This window comes from Plectropomus leopardus, chromosome 10 (assembly GCF_026936395.1).
Source record: "Plectropomus leopardus strain MGB_pleo_1.0 chromosome 10, ASM2693639v1, whole genome shotgun sequence".
In the NCBI taxonomy this organism is placed as follows: Eukaryota; Metazoa; Chordata; class Actinopteri; order Perciformes; family Serranidae; genus Plectropomus; species Plectropomus leopardus.
Window position 1 is genome coordinate 19,159,092 of NC_142185.1, and position 15,918 is coordinate 19,175,009.

Genomic DNA, 15,918 nt, shown 5'->3' on the forward strand with positions numbered 1-15,918 from the left:
AATGGCTCAGTCCGCCCCTGCACTGGGATTTGTCTCTAACTGCAGCTAGAGCTTAGTGACTGCTTATGCCTCTGAAGCACCAACACACACTGTCATGTCCTGACCTAATAAGGGGGAAAAAATCAGGGGTTCTGGGGGGAAAAAAAGAAAAAAAGGTTGTTTCATGTATATTTATTTTTTTCTTGTGCTTATTTTGGCTCTTATTCTCATATTTGCCATTGAGCAAAGCCATACCACCCAGCATATGTTTAAAAGCTTTAAGAGTGCATGCTTTAGGATAAACTTTATTTAAATAATCAGTATAGACTTGTTTAGCCCATTTAAGTCTTCTGTGTGTGGATGCTTTTCCAGCTGGACCGGACAGGAGCTGAATGTGTTGTCTCATGTGAAACACTTTGCAGGAGTTGAGTGTAAATTCTCTCACAGCGTCAATCTACCTTGCTACTCCAGTGTGCGTGCAGAGCCCACTTTCTCCCTTTGAGCGGATTGGTAAGGGATGTATCGGATTACACTCTGATTGGCCAGCTCTGTCTCGTCAGGCGGCACGTCAGCCCGGCTGCACTAACCATCATGTTTCCTCCCCTCTGGTCGAATAACAGTGCTTTAGGATGCTGAAGCGAGGCAGTAGCGTATCATCAGGACCAGAAGTCTGAGTGGGATGGAGACACTGAGTGAGGTAGGCACAACAAGGATGCTTTCTGTCTTTCTAATGGCGTGTGCAGTGCAGGCTGGGCTTCACTTATCTTGCGGAATGCAGTGCAATGTGATGCTTGTACTTTTTCTAATTTATACAATGTTAGTGGAATCGCCTCTCCGCAGATAATAATCTGTCCTTCCTCATTTCCGTGCGCACAGCCGCAGGTTTTTGGGTGTCCCGGTTATTGTGGGGCTTTGATCCCTGCCTTGCGGTTATATCCGTCTGGGTCTTTAGTGATGCAGCTACTTTGGTTCAATCCCCGTCGAGCACATACTGATCTCCATCTTATTCACACCTCTGCACTTACGGTTAGAAATAATGCGTAGGTTGTTCAGGACGATGGGGGGTGCAGGTGGCCAACTTACACGGGAGCATTTCAAACTTTAACACACCTATTTTTATTTTAATGTCATTTATTTTTCTCATCATCGTTTCGTAGACGCAATATCTCACTAACTGCATAAGTGTATGTGTATTTCGTACATGTCTGTGTAAAATAACAAGAAGTGGGGAAAAATAAGTTCCTCCCTAGGGATTAATTAAATAATTATTTTTCTTCCTTTTTTTAAATTAAAAAAGAAGTCACATATGTGACTTGACAAATGAATAATGCCAAAAGATTTAGAAGATTATTCACTTGTGTATATATGAAATGTCCATTTGCAACCCCCCTACAGTTTTTGGGTTGTAAAATAGTCTGTTTTTTAAATCTAATTATTATTTATTATAGGTGAATGAATGATGTCAGTGAGTCAGACTTTATGTTCAGCTGCAATTTTAGCCACTAAAAAATGGAAAATGAAAACGCTTTGATCCTTTCTATTCACATCAGATGATGTTTAATGTAATCTAATGAAGTTTTGTGTAGCCATAGAAACTGTGGGAACATTTTTTTTTTTTACCCTTACTGTTATGGGTCCAACACGAAAGCGTTGTACTGTTGTACTTATATCAGAATGATATGGAAGCTCGGGTTAAAATGTGTATGAGAAGTTCATAAAAATCTCTCGAAAAAAGATGTGCCTTTGCCATGCACATGACCAATGTTAGTGAAATTCACAATTAACAATTATTTGAAGCACTTTTAGAGAATTAATTGTAACACTAGTTTGTCATTTTTATTTAATTTACCTTATTTTTCTCCCAGAAAAACACAACTTTATTTACTTACAGCCATTCTTCCATGAGATTTTTGGGATGTTACTGAATAATAATAATAATATAATAATAATAGTTATTATTATTATAAACTGTATTTATATAGCACCTTTCAAAACACTGTTACAAAGTATGCTTCAGAATAAAAACAGAAAATGTAAAAAAAAAATTCAAATGAAAATAAAACAGAGACTGAAATGAGCCTAGAACAAAACACCAGGTATACAGTAAAAAACACAGTTAGATGAGTTAAAATGTCCTAAAACATCAGTAAAATCACTTACATGGCAAACAATGTGATAAAAAATAATGAGAACAGCTTCAAAAGTTCAAACTCAAGAGTGAGCGAGCTCTCCAGTGGAGCTGTGTTTCTTTTTGCTGCCATTACTTGGACATTTTAGATCAGTATCTGGATCAAAAACCAATCCCTCTTTGTTCAAACTCATGATGTTTCCATTACATGTCCATCTGCTCGTACAGTAACTAACGTACTGTGCCAGACTGCCTGTGTGTCCAGAAGCATCGTTTTGTTTATCTTGTTTGCTGCAGAGCTTGTGCTCAAACTATAACACCCATGTCCGTGTCTGTGCCCTGCTTACTGTGACTGTTCTCACTAATCACATTTCTGCAAGGTGTAATTAGTCTAGGAAGTCTAAAGCCTTAATCCCCGGTTTAAGTTTACGTTGTCTTTGCTTAGTCAGTGTTGCCTCTGTTGTTACGCTGGGCTTTCAGTCAGCATTTATTTGGATGGTGTAAATGTGTTTTGTGTGTAGCTTTTGTTTTATATAAATGACTGCTTGGAAGTCAGCAGGTACAGAATTATTCTATTCTTGGCATAATTTTCAATCCTGTTCATGCAGGTCTATTATGGATATTGCATCCAGTCAAGACAGTAGCACAGCATTTACTTGTCAGCTCAGGCATAGGCTTGCTAATAATAGGTTCACATGTGTGCGGCTTCTTTTCTTCTGGCAGCTCTTTCTCTTCTCTAAAAGTACAGCTTGACACATCCTTTGCTAACAAATGTATAACAACCTCCGACCTATTTGAGTGGCAAAATGCCAGGACGTATGGCAACAACTTCGATAGAACTTGTCTTCTCCTCCCTCACACTCTCACACATAATGCAAACAGACTCCCACTGGCAGCTTTACAATAAATAATTGGAGCAGAGATCCATTTAAAGCAACTGAGTTATATATTAAAATACATAACACTGAAACATTATCCTTTAAACCGAACTCACAAATTTCTTGCAATTTGCAGTGCTTTTTTTGCCAAGTTGCTCACTGTCTTTTTCCCATGTTTTTGAAAGAAATCACACCAATTTGTTCAGGTTTTACAGGGTTAAACAGCTTGTAACAGGCATCTGAATGCAGCACAAGAGGATTCACATCAATCCAGGTTTCAGTGGGTTAAACTGACATAGATTTGTTTTAGATGGGATTTTTTTATGTCGCTAAAAACTAATCAATTGAGACAGTGTTTGCTCAGCACAGTTTGGGAGCAGTGTTTTTTTTTTTTTGTTTTTTTTTTGATGCAGTCTATAAAATTTAAGAATGACTGTCTTTTTAAAAAACATTCTTAGCCGAATATACAGAAACAGACAGAGCTACAGTATGAAATGAGTCCCAGCTTCATACACTAAACAAAAACTTTAATGTACTACACTAATGTACTACTACTTACACTTTTGGCTTGTTGAGGTTGAGGTTAGACAGAGCAATGCTGCAAAACTGCTCAATAAATCAATCCTTTATTCTCAGAAGAATCATAAAAGTTCTACTTTTGCAACTCTAACATACGCAACAAATGTGCATAAGAGAGTGAGGGAGACGTCAATGAAGCCCATTTTGTACATGCCCTGGTAGTCTTGATAAAAGGTCTAATCTGCCAGAATACATTACAATACAAACAATGTTACAATACATACATACAATACATATTGTACCGGATCTGTAGCTGCATTCATCTGTGAGACAGCTGAGAAACTGTTGTAGGACTGATGGTTTGTTGAGTGTAGCTCCTGCCTCGCTGCTGTGCAGTGTGTTCCTTAGAAATTGTAGAATTTGGTGTTGTATGTTGAGAATTTATGCAAATTGAATGCATTTGTTCTTCTGTTTCAATAGCAGTATAATATTCCTGTGAGCATTTACATATTGCATCATTGCCCAGTGGTATGTATCCTTTAATTCCCTGTCCTAATGTGCAATAAGTGGCACCAGAGCATATGACTCAAGGGTTAATAGCAGCTTTCCCATCAGGATGTTATGATTCATATTGTGTATACATTGAGAATATGCTCAATTAGTAACAGTTCTTGTTTAATGATTTTGTTTGGTGAAACTATGTTGTCATAACCTGCTGTGCAGTAGCTCAAAATCTACTTTAAGGCTGAAACTAACAGTCATTTTCATTATTTGTATATTTTGTTGGTAAGGATGTGTTGTAAAAAGAAAACTCAAGATGACATTTTGAAATTGCTGTTTTAAAAGAACAACGGTCCAACACCCCCAAAATATTAACCATCAGATAAGATGATGGAAAAAGCACAAATAATTATCAAATAATTGATTGAGGACTGTTCTACATATATTGAATAGAACTTTAGCAGATAGTAGGGACAACATGATCAGTAATCAGGAGACATGTAGAGACGTACTTGTTCTTATTGATTATCAGATAGTGAGAGGCCCACAAACACTCTGCATAGATTGTATAGTTTTATCATCAAATGTGGCATATAGACAAATTCAGAAGCAAATTTAGCTTATGAGAAACCTGTCACAACATGTGGGGGAGGTAGAGGGAGAAATATTGGTGAGGTATGTGTATGCACAGGATGGGGAAAATGAAGGAGGGCGAACTGGGGGGATGAAAGAAGGGATGAGAGGATGAATAGATATGAATGGGTACAGGTGAAGGTGGGAGGTGCAAGGGTAAAAGCTTAGATAAGAGGTTAGGTGTGACAGGTGATATGAAATGGTGGAGGAGGGCCCTGCTTCTGAAGTAAACTTGTGCAACAGTGTATCTGATATATATGCTCAGTTTTTAATACTATCTCCATACAAAATTAAATCTTTGAACGTTGTTTACTGCACGCTGCTTGCTCCTAAACTGAGAAGCATCTTAAGAGCGTTTCCTCATGGGAAAATACCCAAAAATGGTTCAGAAGCGATGATTAGACCACTCAACTCCCTCAAATTATCAGCTGGTATTAAATATTGCCTTTTTCTATCTCAAAGAACCCCAGGCAATTACAGCCCCAATCCCACTTCCTATTCATAGGACCTACTTTAACAGGCTTTCCAGTGATAAAACATTTTTACTTTAGTCTCTCAAACTGCTGATCTGTCCAGTAAAATGTATTAAATTATCTAGATTGTATTAGAAAGCTGTTTAGGATTCCCTTAATTGTGGAATATTTTAAATCCAATGTTAGTTTCTTATTTACTGGAGAAATACAGCAACATTTCCATGCCGTTTTCACCAGGACAGCAATTCTGTTACAGAAAGATTATTTGTATTTTGAGTATTGTAACCCTACTTTCTTGTTTGGTAGCGCTCTCCGGTCCTTCTGGCTTGTGGGTAATAAGCAGTCTACATTTCCTCTTGTTTTATCTTCTTTAATTACCAGAGAAATGCAGCATGGCAGCATACATGCAGCTTTAATCTTATATGCAGCCCATGTTAACCTGTACTTGTTACACTCAGACATGTTCCCTGCAAAACAATGTCAGATAGGATCTATGGTTACTCTTACAATTACTGGAAGCTAATGGGACATTAAATTGCAACTTAAGGGTACACTGGAAAATGTATAAATAAAATAGTAGTTATAGTGGAACTACGGCCATTTTTAAAAGAAAAAAAAAATGTGTTATTGGGGATGCAAGATAATATTGGCACATCATCTGTACTGACAGATATTGTCTTTAAAATTAAATATCGGAGTCAGCCAACATAACCAACAAACCGATATTTTTTCGACTGACTAAGTGAATATGTACAAAACATCAGCCCTAAATTGAAGTATTTTTCCTATTTTTGCACAATGAATGAATATTACTTACACTGAAAAGCACTGTAGTTTATATCTTCGTCTGTTGTTGGGCCATCATGATAAGAGTATGCATAATATTATGCTTATTCCACTTCAGAAGAGACTTGATGACCACAAAATAGGTAGGAAAAAACTGTCAATATCTGTTTCGGTAATGGGCAAAGTTGTTATATATTGCTAAACTCCTGCTAAACTATTCATCTTTTCACAGTATTCTGTAACAGAATAAATTTGTATTGTGACATTAGTCATTAAAATAACCCAAAAATAATGTGTACAGTAACTATGGTTACAAATGCACTGGCAAAGCATTGAAATGCACCCCACCCATAGCCTTTATTGAAATGTTTTCATGGGCCTTTCCCCTCCTGCTCCATTTTTATTTGCTTTATTAAATTTATATATAACCGTCACCTGCTTTTTTGTGTCTTACTCTGTGTGTGCATACAGACATGTTCCCAGCTTTAATCAGTTTGATCCGCCTACACACATACTGTAATTACTTTTTGTATTCAATCTCTTAACGAGACTCTGGAGCAGCCTCCCAGCTGTATAGTTTGTTAGTTTTTTTTCTTATTCATTAGACTCTTCTACTTACAGAAACGCAGTGAGAATGGTCTAAAACATCACAATTCTAAGTGCAATTGACTATATATATTCTGCTGATTACATTAAGTCTTTACTGGCCTTTGCTTTGCGCTATCATTGCTGTGTAGTCTTGCTAAAAAACAGTCTAAATAGATATAATAACATTATTTTATCCCCCTGCTCTTTAATGAATATCATCAGTTTTGATTCAGTTCAATATAAAAACTTACAATACCAACATTTACGCATGCAGTTTCATTGTGCTGTCTTGTTAAATGTACTGCAGTTATTGATTTATTCAAAAAGTGATGTGAAAAAAAACATCATGATGACAGAGAGTGGTGGGCCATTTTCATCTCTTCTCCATCTGTTTCATGGGTACAAATAGCAGGAGTGAAGTAATGCATTTCACTGGGAGCATTAAGAAACAATTCCAGCCCATGACTGGTTTCTACCCACCTTATTAGAGGAATGAGTCTGAACTGCGGGCTGTTGAAGTTTGACTTGATTTCCCCAGTGACCAGCAGACCAAACCATTTTTCTTGCTGTGACAAAAAAGAGCCCTGGACAAGTTCTGCAGGAGCCATGACCCTCAAATGACAAAGCAGCTTTTAACAACGGTGCTGCTCCTGACATGAGCTAGCATCTCAACTCTCAACTCACACAGCAAGCATTGTTTGTTCTGCACGAAGAACAGAGCTGCATTTATAGGTCAATTGTTGTGAATTTCAGGGTAACAGATGATATTTTGTAGTGTTTTTGACACCTTTGTGAAATAGTGTGTTTTTTGTTTGGTGTTTATCTTAAAAATACAGTGTCGTCAAACTTAATCATTCTAATCTATTACCTCTTTTAATTTTCTGAATTTTAATTGAATTTTAATTTTCTTCTATTATTATGCCTCTGTGCCGGTGATAACTGTAGCCAGAGGTATCGTGTTTTCAGGTTTACATACATCCATACATCCCGTTCTTGTGAACGTGATATCTTAAAAAGGCCTTGAGGGAATTTCATCACTTAGGGCACAAATGTCCACTTGGACTGAAGAATAAACTGGTTAGAATTTGGTGGTCAAAGGTCAGGGTAACAATGACCTTGTGTCCCTCTCATTCTTGTACTTGCAATGTCTCAAGAACACCTTGAGGGATTTTATTCAAATTCTGCACAAATATCCACAAATCTAAATTATTAGATTTTGGTGGTCAAAAGTCACTGTTACCATGTCCATTTTATTCTGATATCTCATGAAAGCCCTGAGGGATTTTATTGAAATTTGGCACAAACCTCCATTTGGACTCAACAATAAACTGGTTGAATTTGGTGGTCAAAGGTTCACTGTTACCTCACACAACTCAAGAATTCATACACCAATTACGACAAAATTTCACACAAATGTCTAATAAGGTAAAAATTAGAAAGTGATGACATTTTATGTCCAAAAACACTAAAAAAAAAAACACTTTTCAGGGCATTATTCAACACCATAACAAAAGGGGGAACATTTGGTCAAATACTGAATTGACGACACTAATCTTGGATCGGTGCTGATTGTATAGATGTTATGTGCTGTCGGGCTGAAGATGCGTTTGAATCATCCATGTTTAAGAATATAGCTTCTTTGCAACCACATACATATTTGAATCACTGTCAACCTCCATGGCTTCATGGTCTTGACAGACGTGGATGTAACTGCAGCTTAGTTTGCTGAGGCACACAAACATGAGGAAGTAATTCTAGTTTAGTTTAAATTAGTGTAACACTTATTCAAAGAATATGCCAGAGCGCCCAATATTAATGCTTGTTTTAATACCACTACTGCTGTTAAAATTATAATATTTTAAAGTAATTAGTCATTCAGTCAATATTAAGGATTTTCCACTCAGCATCTGCTGCTATTTTTGGCTCATACAATTTGCTTATGGCTGTTTCCAGTAGAGCTGGTACAGTAAGATACTCTCTAGTCCACCATAGCAGAGATGAGTTGTAGTCCTTTAACATATATGCTCTCTGACTGTCAATCTGTCACAGTCAGTTGAGCAACTTCATAGTCTTTAACAGTCTCCGAGCTCAGCCCAAATCTGATTTATTTCCCTCACGCTTCTGTGATTCTGAATGCCTCAAAAACTGACTTGTACATTCTAAGGTAACAAATTGCTCTCCAGGGGGGAAATGGGCCAATGCAAAAATCTGTGCAGAAATACCAACCTTTTTCTCCATCTACAAAACAAATAATCTAAATTGACCCTTGAAGGTATTAAGTTGCAGTCTAGAACTCAACAGTCAAGTGACACATTAAATAAATGAGTGGAGAAACATAATGTATGCAGATGCCTCCACACAAGTGCACTGCATGGTACCATTAAGTAATTAATATCCAGTCATGCTCTGTGGTATGTATAAAAATACTGAGCAAGCCCAGTTCATTTGGATTTTTTTTTTGTTTGTTTTTTTTTAATTGGGGTTTGTTTTTTTTTTAGGATTGAGATTTTGGACCAATGAGAGACAATGAATTATGACATCAGCATGTGCAAATGTGAGTTATAGTATATTTTCATCTGTTGTGTTCTCATAGAGACTCAGAAATGTGAGTTCATAATCACACCAAGACATTTCAGTCCCGCAAGTACATTTGTGAAAGGGAAACATGGATCTTGTTTTCTTAGTTTGGTTCAGCACTGAATGTTTAAAAATGATCTCCTTATAATTACAGTCGGCTTCTATTAGTTTACGAGGCTACAAAGGCAATATTTCATCTCATGCAGTATGTGATATGTTAAGTCAGCTCTGTCTGCCAGCAGGAACTATAGTCCCTCTGAAGCTCTGAAGGTCCTCTCATTTAAACTCCCACTGAGGTCCCACTGCTGTAGACACTCTCAGGCAGTGCTCGGCTGTATAAGCAATATGGTACGCTCGTGTCAGCCAGCTTTTTCTCTCATTACATTGTCCCGTGCTCACCCTGATCTCTAGAGCTCGTCCTGATCTCACTGGGTTTAGCCTGGTTCATTTTACAGAGCAGTATAACGGCATATTTTTACCCAGATGAAAGATCATAAGTCTGTTATCTGTTTGGTCCCCAATTCTTTAGTCAAATAATCAACATACATTTAGGATGTTGAATTCAACAGCCTCAACACACAACGCAATGTACCAATTTGTTTTTACTTGTTTGATTAATGCTCCTGTCTACTCCCGTCCTGTCCAATTTTACACTATCCTTTTTGTCTCACACACATTGTCGTCCCTATCATGTCTCTCACCTGTCTTGTGCTGCATCACGCAATACAAAAAAAAAAATCAGCATGGACCATGAAAAGAAAAAAAGAAAAAAAGGATGTTTTATCTGTTTTTAATACACACAGTAACAAGGCCCCTCCTGTTAACCTAATCACTCAAATAGTACGGGGAACTGGATTCCATGTCTCACTCATTCAAGAAATTCAACAGAATTATTCTACATTGTTTTTCCTGCTGTCAGTGTTTTGTCCTATAGCCAAAAGGCAAAAACAAAATACACAAATTGCACACAAATTGTTATTTATTTATACTGTTAGGTCTGGCACCATCTGAGCTGTGCTTGTGTAGCAGAATGTGGGGCTTTACACAGGAAACAGTTCAAACTTCACATGTACATGTATATGTGTAATTATTTGACTACGCCTTGAGTGACACTTGAAGTTATCAGCTACAGAAATTTAAGCCTCTCCTCCGTCTATCAAGATATTACAATGTTTTTCCTTTGTTTGTTCCAGCAACCTTAAAGGGACAGTTCAGATTTTTGTTTTCTTTGAAGTGGGGTTGTATGGTGTGCTTATCCATATAAAGTATATTACAAACAGTAGATATCAGTTGGCATGCCCCCAGTTTGGAGAAGCAGGCTGGAGTCCAATATGGAAGCTAAGCAATGCGCTGCTGATGAGGGGCCACAACAAAACATATTTTAGGCATTAAAAAATGTCTCACCTAAAAAAAAAACCCTCATCTTTCAGTTTAAGTGTACGCTATACAAAAACAACAGTATTTTCACTGCTTTACCTTAATGTCAGACAGTGATATCAAACAGGAAAACAATGCCATTGTATCGCTCTCTTCAAAGCACAAAATAGTGGTTTGACATTGTTGAACACAAGACCAGCTGTTCTGCTGCATCCTTGATCTGCTAGTTTGTTTGTGTTATTGTGTGACTTGGGTATTTACAAGGGTTACTTCAGATTCACCAAAGTTACAAAATAACATTAAGTAACTATCTGAAGCAGTGGTTGATCAGTAACTCCTGTGTTCAGCAAGCTAAAGGTACTGTTTTTGTCAGTGGAGTCTGGCTGTTTTGACAAGAGCATAGAAGTGGAACTGAAGCTGTTAAACAGGCTGATAGAAAGGTAATGCACTGAAAATACTCTCAGTTCAGTGTAGGCTACACTTTAACTGATACTGATCATGTTAATTTGGACTTTTTAGAGGGTTTAAATGTGTTTTACTATGTCTTGTTAGCCTCTGTATCGGACTCCAGCCTGTCTCTCCAGACTTGGGGTGTGCCGACTGATATCTACTGTATAGATAAGTACCCCATGCAACCCCACTTCAAAAAATCAGAACTATCCCTTTAAGGCAAATGTGAGACAGCAGTGAGGTGTTACAAGCACGTTGCACAACGCAAGACAAAATGTAGCAGGATATCATGCATAATGCAGCAACATGCTACGCTAGTTAGCATAATATAGTTCATTTGAGGTGATAAAGATCTGTTGAGTTCTTTTTCTCGGTCTCAAGTAGAGAGCATGCGTCTTAAAAACATGCATTTGCATCACAAAAGAGAGCGAGCTGGGTCCTCTCTGTATCCATATTTATAGCTGTGTCATCTGGGGCCAAAATGGCAAGTAGACACAACAAATCTGCCCATAAGAGCACAAAGTAGAGGCTGTTAGTGAGAAAATAAGAGTTTTTTTTGGTGGTGGTAAAAAGTGGATTCATTTTCTTTGTGTGTTATGTGTGGCAGCGTGTTTCGGTCTTTATAATGATGTTAGTGTCAACATCATTAAGTCAAGCCTTGATGCTGCGCCCTGCACTATGAATGGAGTCTGAGTCTGGATTCCTCCCACTTGATCCAGGGCAGTTATCACAGAAAATATGTGGAGATGCCTGTGATCTCAGCGCTATCCCTCTCTCTCTCCGGGACACAGAGCATCGGGACAACCCGTGAAGGTGACACTGTACCAGCACCTTGCACAAAGCAATGCACAGCCTGACTGGAATTGATATTCCTCAAAATCCCCAGCCAATTACTGGAGTGGAGCCTCAGTGATGACTGCAGAAAACGTATGAGGCATAGCTCAGGGGGACGACGAGTACTCCACTCCTGAAACATACAGTATGATGTGCTTTAAGCGCAACATCAATTCTGACTTGTTTTTAGTTGTACGAGTGGATGAGTGTCCTAAATCTATATATCCTAAAGCACTGGGGCCGTCACTGCAGCGCTTGCTTGAAAAAAAAAAGGGCTTTTAGTTGAAACTTGTGTTAAATAGAAACATTTTAGCCGAAGGAATCGAGGAAACCCAACCATTCGATCATTCCCCAAAGCATTGCTCCAGCACTTTTTCACTTGTTATTCTGACGTGCCCGTGGAGAGCTCCAGGGAAGTTAGTATTGTACTTTTTTGCTTCTGCTTCATAAAAACTTTTTCACCTTATCAACTTGATAATTCTAGATGATGTTTTTCTTTTTTTTCAATTTAACGACACCCTCAGATTTTTCTTTAACAGGATAATTTGCTATTCAGGAGGTATTCTCTCCCTCAGAGGAGAGAAAAGATCGACTCCTCTGCAACATGGTAGGCAACATCTATTTCAGTGATATGTTAGCGAGGAGAGCTGTCATTAGATACACTTAATGAGAACACGTGATTGAAATAAACTGAGACCAGAGATGCTATTGATTTGTTAGAGGGGGCTGCAGAATGGTAATGGTCATGTGTTGGAGAAAAATTATATGTCCGCCCCTCTGCTTGCTGAAACTGCAGTGTGGAAGACAGCGATTTGGACTAAATTATTAGATGAAACTAATATCTTGCTTATTGCTTCTCGGTAGTGTACTCATCAGTCAGCCAATAATTTTATCAATTATTATGAAGAAGAAACACAAAAGCACAGAACAAGATTTTAACAGGGGATGATGGTAGTATTTGACAGAGGAAGATAAATGCACATGGTTTCATCGGTCCATTTGCAGTAATATCAGCACAAGATTAAAGACCTTGTCTTGGAGGCTATTGGAAGCTGAATTGGGGTAATATTAGCCGGGAATGGATGGATGGAAAATCTGAAACAGAGGGGAAAGTGAGACTTCTTTGTAGCTTAAGGGAGCCAAATGAAAATCTCTTTTGTAAACAGGATATTTTTTGAGTCAGATCTTGCTGCGCAGCCAATGTTGGTCATGATTGCTTGACCAGCCTGGGGTCTTATGTAAAAAGCCATTCCTACAGGCCAGTCATTCACTGCAGGCAGCAGAAAAATAACTTTGACAGATCAAAGAATTATTCATTAACATATTCAGCACATTAAAATATGAAAAGCATGCAGTCTAAGGCCACTTGGGGGAAGTGATGTTAAAAGCTATTTGACAGGGAAAACAAAACAAATAAATAGCCATAGACAAAAATTGTAACATTGCACGTTACATTTCCTTCTCAAATATCCTCAGCACAGACTTAGAAACATTTACTGCAGGATTTCGTCAAACATGACAGCACAGATAAAAGCACATGTTGAAATATATCACAGGCTTTATAAACATTGACCCAAAAAGTCATTTATGCACAGAAGATACTTTAATGAACGCACAGGGATGAAACTGATCTGGTAAGACTGCTTACAAGCACTTTGCTTAAAATAGTTAGAGATATTTTTCTCAGATGCATTTAGTATAGTTCAACATAATGGAGGTGTGCATGACACCGATAGCCCCGTCAAAGGTGGAAAAAAACAAAAAAGTGTTTCAAAAATGACATGTATCTTGTGAGCTAATGAGATTGCAACCAGAACATCCAAAAATAACAGGTTAGGCTATTGTCCAAAATGAAGCAAAGCTATCAATTTTTTTAAAAAACTAAAAAAGGGTTTTATTTACCCCAATATGAATCAATCAATTTAGAAAACATGCAGTGAAGTTCTGGGGCTAAAAAAGGAGTCAGTAAGGCCCATAACTTAACATAAACTGACAACAACTGGGTTGCGTTCAGCCCTGACAAAACACAACACGGTGCACAACTTTACACGGTGGGAGGTTAAACACCCTGTTGTGTTGTGTCTTTTGATTTGAGGGTGTTTAATTCACTTCAGTTCAAAGTGCTTTTTTTTGCATGAAAAACATGTTTACGTTACTAAAGGAAGTTTGAAATGTAAACAAAACGTGTCAGTAAAGATCTACCAGACATTTATTAACACTGCTGCTGATTGGTTAACACCTTTAATACACCCACCAAACAGGAGAAAACATACTTCAAAGTATGGTTCATAAATATTTTGAGGAAACATGTTGTTTAATTCGGAAACCGTAGCCTAATAGTGCAAAACGTTACGAGATTGAATGTACCCCTAAACTGGTGGCAAACAAAAGGGAACATCTAATATGGCTGATAACACTAAATTTAAAACAAAGGGGTTACACAAAGCCAAACACCACCTAAACTACATATAAAACAAAGCAGGACAATTAGTCCAACAATATTAGTAATATTTCACCTAACTTAAACAAAAGCATCAACAAACTAATATAGTTTGAAGAAGAAAAAAAGGAAACTCTCTTACCTAGAAATCCCAATCCCCCCCATGATGCAGTGGGCGTTTGGTACAGTCTGATAGACTTCTTCCTGTATTTAAGAGCTCTGCTTCAGGCTTCAGGTAGTGCATCTTTTGTTGCAGCTTAACAAAATGTCCCTTCAGCAAACTGGTAACTCAAAGACACTGAAGTTTAAACAACTCAAGGTAAACTTGTCTAAAAATACCTCAAATGTGACTCTACACAAACTTAATCTGCGCACTACAGGTAAGAACTAATTTACTGCTAACAATACCAAACAAATTAAAGCTTTGTGTCATCATGTATCTGTTTGCTGATATGTGTACAATGTGCAGATAACATCAGCTGTTTGGTGTAAACTTTACAAAACTAAGGTTTTTGCAGGGGAGCTGTCATCAATACAATTCACTGTGCTGCAGCTGGTGCAGCCATCACAGTTCCTGAAAATGAATGAATGCCACAAAATCAAAACTGTCTTAAATTGATTGCTTCTTGAGAACAAATCTGTTTTTTAAGAGTTGAAGGAAGTTTCTGTGAGTATAAGTCACATAAAAATACAATATGTAAAGATGTTTTTTTTATTCTTTTGAAATGTCAGCTTTGATAAAGTCATGCTAGCAGTTTCTCTTTTTAGTCTGTAGTCTGACGTGCACTGAGCACACAGAGGTGAAATCTCCTTTAACCTGCATTAAAAGTTCTGTTTTTAAAAGCAATGTGTTCCTAAAGCAGCAGATGAGACACTGTAAGGTAGAGCACAACCTTCAGCACGCTACATCTCTGCTGTTGAATGTGTGATTAGTTAGACTAGTTTTATAACATTAGAGTTAAAAGGAACTGCTATTAGAAATGTTATTCCAGGCAGGTGTTGTCTTGAGCGTGCAGACTGTTGAAGAAGAAGAAGTATATCCATGATTTAATGAAAAATATTTTCAAAACATTAATACTCTTTCAGTGGATCCATTACAGGTCCCTGTATGATAGTAAAGTACGGGTGTTTAGAGACGAGGGGTGAGATTGTTCTCAATTCCTGTATTTATGTTTTTATATGAGCATCAGACTCTAAATCACCAGCCTTCTCTTTCCACTGAACTATGGAGGTTAGCAGTTCAAATTATTTGAACTTTGAACTCTGAGTGCGAAGCCCTGTACGAGAGTGCTTTCAGCAGCATAGCAAGTCCACAATAGAATATAAATGACCTTTCTTTGCTTACAGTTATATTTTTGCATATGGTGAGCAGCGTTGAGGAGTAGTGAATTAATTAATTCAGCTTAAAGTTGAACTACATTTTGCAGTAGCTTGCTGGTAGCTCAACTACACATTTACATAGTGATTCAGGCAGTTAAAAACTTATTTTTACCATTTTTTGTACAGCAAACGACTGAAACTAGCAACAACTTTGGGCCTTAAAAGAAAGGGGAAGATTTATTTCAATTTTACCACTGGAAAAATTTAATTGATGGACATTGTTTACAAAACCAAAGCTGACATTGCTCAAACTTTCCCATAAATAGATTGTTGTTGTTGTTGTTGTTGTTGTTGTTGTTGTTGTTGAAAACTCACTTCAGTGACATGTGGCCTGTCTGTATATCTTGTTAGAATTTCACATCACGTGCACATTGT

At 37.5% G+C, this 15,918-nt stretch overlaps 1 protein-coding gene across 2 annotated transcripts in view; it reads left to right on the forward strand.

Moving 5' to 3' along the window:
- The first annotated feature begins 538 nt into the window (after window positions 1-538).
- b3galt1b (beta-1,3-galactosyltransferase 1b) overlaps window positions 539-15,918 on the forward strand; it is a 72,718-nt gene continuing 57,338 nt past the window's right edge. Inside the window, exon 1 of one of the 2 annotated variants that reach the window (XM_088083227.1) lies at window positions 539-676. The gene's annotated coding sequence lies outside the window, so the exon portion shown is untranslated. Of the gene's footprint in view, window positions 677-14,388; window positions 14,544-15,918 lie in introns of those variants that run through there. The other variant, XM_088083226.1, reaches the window with a different exon arrangement.